The sequence below is a fragment of the Chiloscyllium plagiosum genome, chromosome 1 (genome assembly GCF_004010195.1).
Source record: "Chiloscyllium plagiosum isolate BGI_BamShark_2017 chromosome 1, ASM401019v2, whole genome shotgun sequence".
In the NCBI taxonomy this organism is placed as follows: Eukaryota; Metazoa; Chordata; class Chondrichthyes; order Orectolobiformes; family Hemiscylliidae; genus Chiloscyllium; species Chiloscyllium plagiosum.
The window spans coordinates 4,946,954-4,954,509 of record NC_057710.1 but is presented as its reverse complement, the minus strand read 5'-3'; the positions used below and the strand labels follow the sequence as shown (position 1 = coordinate 4,954,509).

The following is a 7,556-nucleotide window of genomic DNA, read 5'->3' as shown; positions in this document are numbered from 1 at the left end:
GATTTTCCTGCTCCTCGGATGCTGCCTGACCTGCTGTACTTTTCCAGCACCACTCTGATCTAAACTCTGGTTTCCAGCATCTGCAGTCATTGTTTTTACCTTTGTCAGAGGGAGGACATGCCTTACAAATTTGATTGAATTTTTCAAAGAGGTGACCGAGTGCATCAATGAGGGTAATGCAGCTGATGCAATTTATATGGATTTCAACAAGATACATAAGAGGTCTCACGTGGGAGACTGTTATAAGGTAAAATCACACAGGATCCAGGGTGATGTGGCAAGTTGAATCCCATGCCAGGAAACAGAGGGTAGGAGGCTGTTTGTGTGCCACTGGTGTACCATGGGGATCAGGGCTGGCTGCCTTATTGATTGTGATCTTCAGAAATAGTGGAGATGAGGTTGTGTGGCGGCAGGGGGGAGTGGGGTGGGATGATCAGTAAGTTTACGGCTGACACTAAGATCAGTTGGGTGACAGTGAGAAGGAAGTCATGAGGTTATAGGAAACGTCGATTCTCCTGCAATTTGGATGCTGCCTGACCTGTTGTGATAGATTATAGGATATAGACAGATTAGTCAGATAGGCAGATCCACGGCAGATGGAACTTAGGAATGTAGGAACGGGAGTAGGTCATTAATCCCCTTGAGGAGAAAATGAGGACTGCAGATGCTGGAGTTCAGAGCTGAAAATGTGTTGCTGGAAAAGCGCAGCAGGTCAGGCAGCATCCAAGGAGCAGGAGAATCGACGTTTCGGGCATGAGCCCTTCTTCAGGAGCCCTTCATTCCTGAAGAAGGGCTCATGCCCGAAACGTCGATTCTCCTGCCCCTTGGATGCTGCCTGACCTGCTGCGCTTTTCCAGCAACACATTTTCAGCATTAACCCCCTTGAGCCAGTCCACCATTCCATACAATCATGGCTGGTCTGTGGCTTAACTCCTGCTTTGGGCCCATACCCCTTGATACCTTTGCTTAATTTTATTGGTTTCCGATTTAGCAATTGATGAAGGGCTTATGCCCGAAACATCGATTCTCCTGCACCTCAGATGCCGCCTGACCTGCTGTGCTTTTCCAGCCCCACACTCTCGATTCTGACCTCCAGCATCTGCAGTCCTCACTTTCTCCTACCTGACTATTTTCTGCACCTGTTCACGGTACTTTAAAGAGCTATGCACCTTGAATCTCAAATCCCGTTGAACATTCACTGTATATAATTTTGTGCCTTCCAGAAAATATCTGGATCTATCCTTTCTCAGTCAGATACGGATAACCTCACACTTGCTTATATTAAAACCCACCTGCTACAGCTTTGCCCAATCACCTTATCTATCAATATCCTGTTGTAATTTTATGCTGGCCACAATCCTGCCCAATTTGGTATTCCCAGCAAATTTTGATATTTGACTTCTTGTGCCATTATCCAAGATGTTCATGAATACTGTGAATAACTGAGGCAGCAACACAGATCCCCGTGGGACACCGCTAGTCACATCCTGCCAATTTGAGTACTTACCTGTTATTCTAACTCTCTGTTTCCCACCACTCAACAAATTCCTTTCCATGTCAGTAATTTGCCCTCAATTCTGTGGGTTAGCTAACCATCCCCTGTGTGAGACTTCATCAAAAGCTTTCTGGAAGTCCATATGGACAGCATCCATTGACTTACCTCTGCCCACCATCTTTGTCACCTCTTCAAAAAGCTCTATGAGGTTTTACAGGCATGGCCTATTCTTCATGAATCTATGCTGACTCTCCCTGATTAACGGATATTTTTTTTCAAGATGATCAGTTACTCCGTTCTTGATTATAGATTCTAGCAATTTCCCCACCACTGGTGTTAGGCTAACTGATCTCTAATAGCCTGGTTTCCCTCTGTCACCCTTCTTAAATCGAGTGACATGAGCAACTTTCCAATCCAGAGGTCCAACTCCTAAATCCAGGGAACTCTGAAAGATCATGGTTAGGGCATCAGCACCTATGCCTTCCAATCTCCTTTAACACTTGATAGAAACCATCAGGTCCTAGGGATTGGTTATTCCTCAGTTCCACTAATTTCCCCGTGGCTGATTATTAACCCTGGTGATTGTGACGTGATGCATTTTGGAGGAAGGAGCAAGACAAGGGAGTACTCAATTAGGAGAAAGTGAGGACTGCAGATGCTGGAGATTAGAGTCGAGAGTGTGGTGCTGGAAAAGCACAGCAGGTCAGGCAGCATCCGAGGAGCGAGAGAATTGACGTTTCAGGCATAAGCCCTTTATCAGCCCTCTCTGATGAAGGGCTTATGCCTGAGATGTTGATTCTCCTGTTCCTTGGATGCTGCCTGACCATCTTTGATTTTCCAGCAACACACTCTCAACAAGGGAGTATTCAATGAATGGCAGGACGACAGGAAGCTCAGAGGAACAGAGGGATCTTGGGGTGTTCATCCACAGAACCCTGAAGATTAATAGGATAATGAAGAAGGCACTGGAGATACTTGCCTTTATCAGCCAAGGCACAGATTATAAGTGCATGGAGATCATGTTGGAGCTGTCTAGAACTGGTTGGGCCCCAGCTGGAGTACTGTGTGCAGTTCCAGTCCCCACCCTGTTGGAAGGACATGAGTGCACTGGACAAGGTGCAGAGGAAGACCCACCAGGATATGGTCTGGGATGCAGCATTTCAGCGATGAAGAGAGGCTGGATAAGCTCGGGTTGTTTTTTTTGGAGCAGAGGAGACTGAGGGGGTGGGAACGTGATAGAGGCATATACGATAATGAGGGGCATGGACACCCAGTTGAAGGGTCGATAACAAGGGGACATAATGATAAAGTGAAATATCGGTGGTGTGCAGGGGATTTGAGGAACGCTTCCTCCCCCAGAGGGTTGGGGGGGGGGGGGGGGTATGGAATGCATTGCCTGGGGGAGGGTCGTTGAGGTGAGAAATCTCACAACCTTCAGAAAGTACCTGGACAAGCACTTGACGTGTCAGAACATTTAAGCTTGTGGGCCAAGTGGGGAAAAAAACGGGAGTAGTGTAAAGGGGTTGGCACAGGCTCGATGGGCCGAAGGGCCAAGGAAAACTGAGGCTTGTGAAAGGGACAATCAGCGATGGCATGGTCCAAAACTAGGACCAAGAAGCAGATAAGCAAAAAGATTAAATTATTCTGTCCATAACACAGATTCTTCTATTTCAATGTTATATTCCTCTCACTCCAGTCAGACCATTCTCAGTGTTCACAGTGAATGGGCAACTTTAATCTTCATGTAGATTGGGATAGTCTGAGGTAGCCATAAACAGAAGTAGGCCATTTAACTAAATAGTGAGGATGCGGGAGGGGTTTCAGTTGCATGGAAAATTATGGAAAAAGTTAAAGACAGGAAGGGCTCAGCAGAGAGCACTAAACTTTTCAGAACAAGTCAGAGAGTAAGGAAAGGGTCAGGAATCTAACTTCAGGGACAGCAGATAAAGGGACAACTCTGAGAAGGGGGATACAGTCAACAGAGGTCTGAGGGTGTTGTGCTTAAGGACACGCAGTACAGGAAACAAGGGAAATAAGCTTGGAGCGCAGATTGAAATTGGCGGGTACGATGCTGTGGGTATCTCAGAGACATGGCTGCAAGGGGATCAGGACTGGGAGCTAAAGATCCACATCCTACCAAAAGGGTAGGCAGATGGGCAGAGGGAGCGGGCTGGCCTTGTTCGTAAGAAATTAAGTCGACAGCAAGATGTGATACAGGTTCAGAAGGTGTAGAATCTGTGTGGGTCGGGCTGAGGAACCGCAAAGGGAAAATAGACCCTGGTGGGAGTTGTGTACAGGCCATCGTCAGGATGTGGGGCAGGAAATAAACCAGGAGCTAAAACAGGCATGTCAGAAAGGTATTGTTACAATAATCATGGGGGACTTCAATATGAGGGTGGACTGAGAAAATCAGGTTAGTAGCTGATCACAAGAAATGGAATTTGTGGAATGTGTACAATTCTTTTTGGAGCAGCTTGTGGTACAGTCCACTAAGGAACAGGCAATTCTGGTTTTGGTGATGTGTGATGAGGCAGAGTTTATCAGGGAGCTTAAGGTGAAGGAACCCCCAGGGAACAGTGAGCATAATATGATAGAATTCACTGTGCAGTTAGAGAGGGAGAACCTGGAATCAGGTGTAACAGTATTCTAATAGAGTAAAGGTAACGACAAAGACGTGAGGGAGGAGCTGGCCAGAGTAAATTGGAAGGGGAGCCCAGCAGGGAAGGTGGTGGACCAGCAATGGCAGGGGTTTCTGGGGGTAATTCAGGGAGACACAGCAGATATACGTCCCAAGGAAGAAAAAACATACCAAGGGGAGGATGAGGCTGACAAGGGAAGTCAGGGACAGCATAAAAGCAAAGAGAAAGCACACGGTGTGGTGAAGATTAGCGGGAAGCCCTTAAAAACCAGCAGAGATTGTTATGGATGAGATTGTGGAGTATTTAGAAGGGCTTGGTAAAATAGGGCTGCATCAGCACTGCTTCTCTAAGGGGAGATCACGCCTGACAAATCTGTTAGAATTCTCTGAGGAGGTAATGAACAAGTTATACAAAGGAGAGGTAGGGACATGATCCTTGCAAAGCCTTTGACATGGTGCCGCACAGGAGGCTGCTCAATAAGATCAGAGCCCATGGTGCTCAAGGCAAGGTACTGGTGTGGATAGAGGATTGGCTGACTGGCAGAAGGCAGAGAGTGGGGATAAAGGGGTCTTTTTCAAGATGGCAGCCAGTGGTTAGTGGAGTTCAGCGGGGGTCAGTGTTGGGACCACAACTATTCATGTTATATGTTCGCGATCTGGACGAAGGAACTGGGGGTATTGTTGCCAAGTTTACAGTTGACACACAGATAGGTGGAGGGACAGATGGTGGTGAGGAAGTGGGGATGCTGCAGAAGGGCTTGGACAGGATAGGAGAGTGGACAGATGGACAATGTGGAAAAGTGTGAGGCTATGTCTTTGGTCGGAGGAATAGAGGCACAGGCTACTTTCTAAATGGGGAAAGGTTTTGAAAATCTGAAGCACAAAGGAACATGGGAGAACAAGTTCAGGATTCTCTTAAGGTCAACATGCAGGTTCATGTCGGCAGTTAAGAGTACAGATGGAAAATTGTGAGCAGTTTTGGGCCCTGTATCTAAGGAAGGATGTGCTGGTGTTGGAGGTCATTTACAAGAATGGCTTGTCATATGAGGAGGGCTTGTCATATGAGGAGTGGTTGAGGACTCTGGGTCTGTACTCGATGGATGAGGGGGGACCTGATTGGAGCTTACAGAATACTGAGAGGCCTGGACAGAGTGGACGGGGAGAAGATGTTTCCATCAGTAGGAGAGACTCGGACCTGAGGGCACAGCCTCAGAGCGAGGGGACAAACCTTTAGAACTGAGATGAGGAGGAATGCCTTCAGCCGGAGGGTGGGGAATCTGTGGAACTCATTGCCACAGAGGGCTGGGGAGGCCAAGTCATTGAGTGTATTTAAGACTGAGATAGATAGGCTCTTGATGAGTCAAGGGTTACAGAGAGAAAGCAGGAGAACGTGGTTGAGAAACATATCAGCCATGATCGAATGCTGGAGAAGACATGATGGGCCAAATGGCCTAATTCTATATTATAGTCTTATGGTCCCCAACACGTCTCCCTCAAACACTCCCAGGACAGGAACGGCACAGGACTAGATACAACGTAATGCTCTCTCTACACTGTCCCAACTAAACACCCCCAGGACAAGGACAGCACGGGGTTAGATACAGAGTAAAGCTCCCTCTACACTGTCCCCATCAAACACTCCCAGGACAGGGACAGCACGGGGTTGGATACAGAGTAAAGCTGCCTCTAAGCTGTCTGAATGGGAGTGAGTGTCAGATTGTTCACTCCGGTCAGTGAAATTCAACGCTGATAAATATGTGGTAGCACATTCCAGTAGGAAGAACAGGGGAGGTCACTCATTACTTGGAGGGTTCATGCAATAGAGTCATAGAGTCACCAGAACAGACCCTTCAGTTCAAATCTAGTTCCATTTGCCAGCCCTTGGCCCATACCAATCTAAACCCTTCCTATTCATATACCCATCCAGATGCCTTTAAAATGTTGTAATTGTAGCCACCTCTACCACTTCCTCTGGCAGCTCATTCCATTCATGTACCACCCTCTGCGTGAAAAAATTGCCACTTAGGTCTCTTTTATATCTTTACCCTCTCACCTTTAACCTATGATCTAGTTACAGAGTCATAGAGTCCTACAGCAGGGAGTCAGGCCCTTCCGCCCAATCTGGTCCATACTGACCAAAATGGCCGCCCATACTAACCCCATTTCCCTGCACTCGACCCATATCCTTCTAATCCTTTCCTATCCATGTAGTTGTCCAAATGCCTTTTAAATGTTGTTAATGTACCTGCCTCAACCACTTCCCTGGCAGCTCATTCTATTTGCATACCACCCTCTGTGTAAAAAAGTTGTTCTTAGGTTCCCTTTAATTCTTTCCCATCCAAGCTTAAACTGATGCCCTCTAATCCTCGATTCCCCAAACCTGGGAAAAGATTCAGTGCATTCACCATATCCATGCCTCTCATGATCTTATACACTTCTTTCAGATCCCCCTCAGTTTCCAACTCTCCGAAGAGAAAGGTCCAAGCTTGTCCACCCTTTCCCTACAAATCAGACCATTCTGGACTCCCCCATCCCAGGGAAAAGACTTTGTCTATTTATCCTCTCCATGCCCCTCATGATTTTCTAAACCTATGTAAGGTCACCCCTCAGCGTGCGATGCTCCAGTGAAAACAGCCCCAGCCTATTCAGCCTCTCCCTATAGCTCAAACTCTCCAACCCTGGTAACACCCTTTTAAATGTTTTTGGAACCCTTTCAAGTTTCAGAATATCTTTGCTATAGTGGGGAGACCAGAACTGAATGCATGATTCCAAAAGTGGCCTAAACAATGTCTTGTACAGCCGTAACATGACCTCCCAACTCTGAGACTCATTGCACTCACCAAGAGAGGCAGTGTGCCAAATGCCTTCTTCATTATCCTGTCTACCTGGGGCTCCACTTTCAATGAAGCCTTAGTGGCGTGGAGGAACCATGGGAATGCAAAGGTTCTGCTTAGGCAAAGCCAGGAAAAATAACTAACCAAGCACTTTGAGAGGGACAGAACTGAAGTGTAATGGAGTCAAGCTTAGAAGAAATTGAGGACTGCAGATTCTGCAGGTCAGAGTTAAAAAGAGTGGTGCTGGAAAAGCACAGCAGGTCAGGCAACATCCGGGGAGCAGGAGAGTCGACGTGTCGAGCATCAGCTGTTCATCAGGAATGCTGGGTGGGGTGTGTGTGTGTGTGTGTGTGTCTGTCTGTGTGTGTCTGTGTGTCTGTGTGTGTCTCTGTGTCTGTGTCTGTGTGTGAGTCTGTGTGAGTGTGTGTGTGTCTGTCTGTGTGAGTGAGTGTGTGTCTGTGTGAGTGTGTCTGTGCGTGTGTCTGTGTGAGTGTGTGTGTATGTGTCTGTGTGTGTGAGTGTGTGTCTGTGTCTGTGAGAGAGAGAGTCTGTGTGTGTGTGTGTGTGAGAGAGTGTGTGTCTGTGTGCC

At 47.3% G+C, this 7,556-nt stretch overlaps 1 protein-coding gene across 1 annotated transcript in view; it reads right to left on the bottom strand.

Annotated features, from left to right (window-relative positions):
- Positions 1–7,556, bottom strand: part of LOC122554658 (dysferlin-like) — a 283,205-nt gene that overhangs the window by 135,974 nt on the left and 139,675 nt on the right. The window lies entirely within an intron of this gene.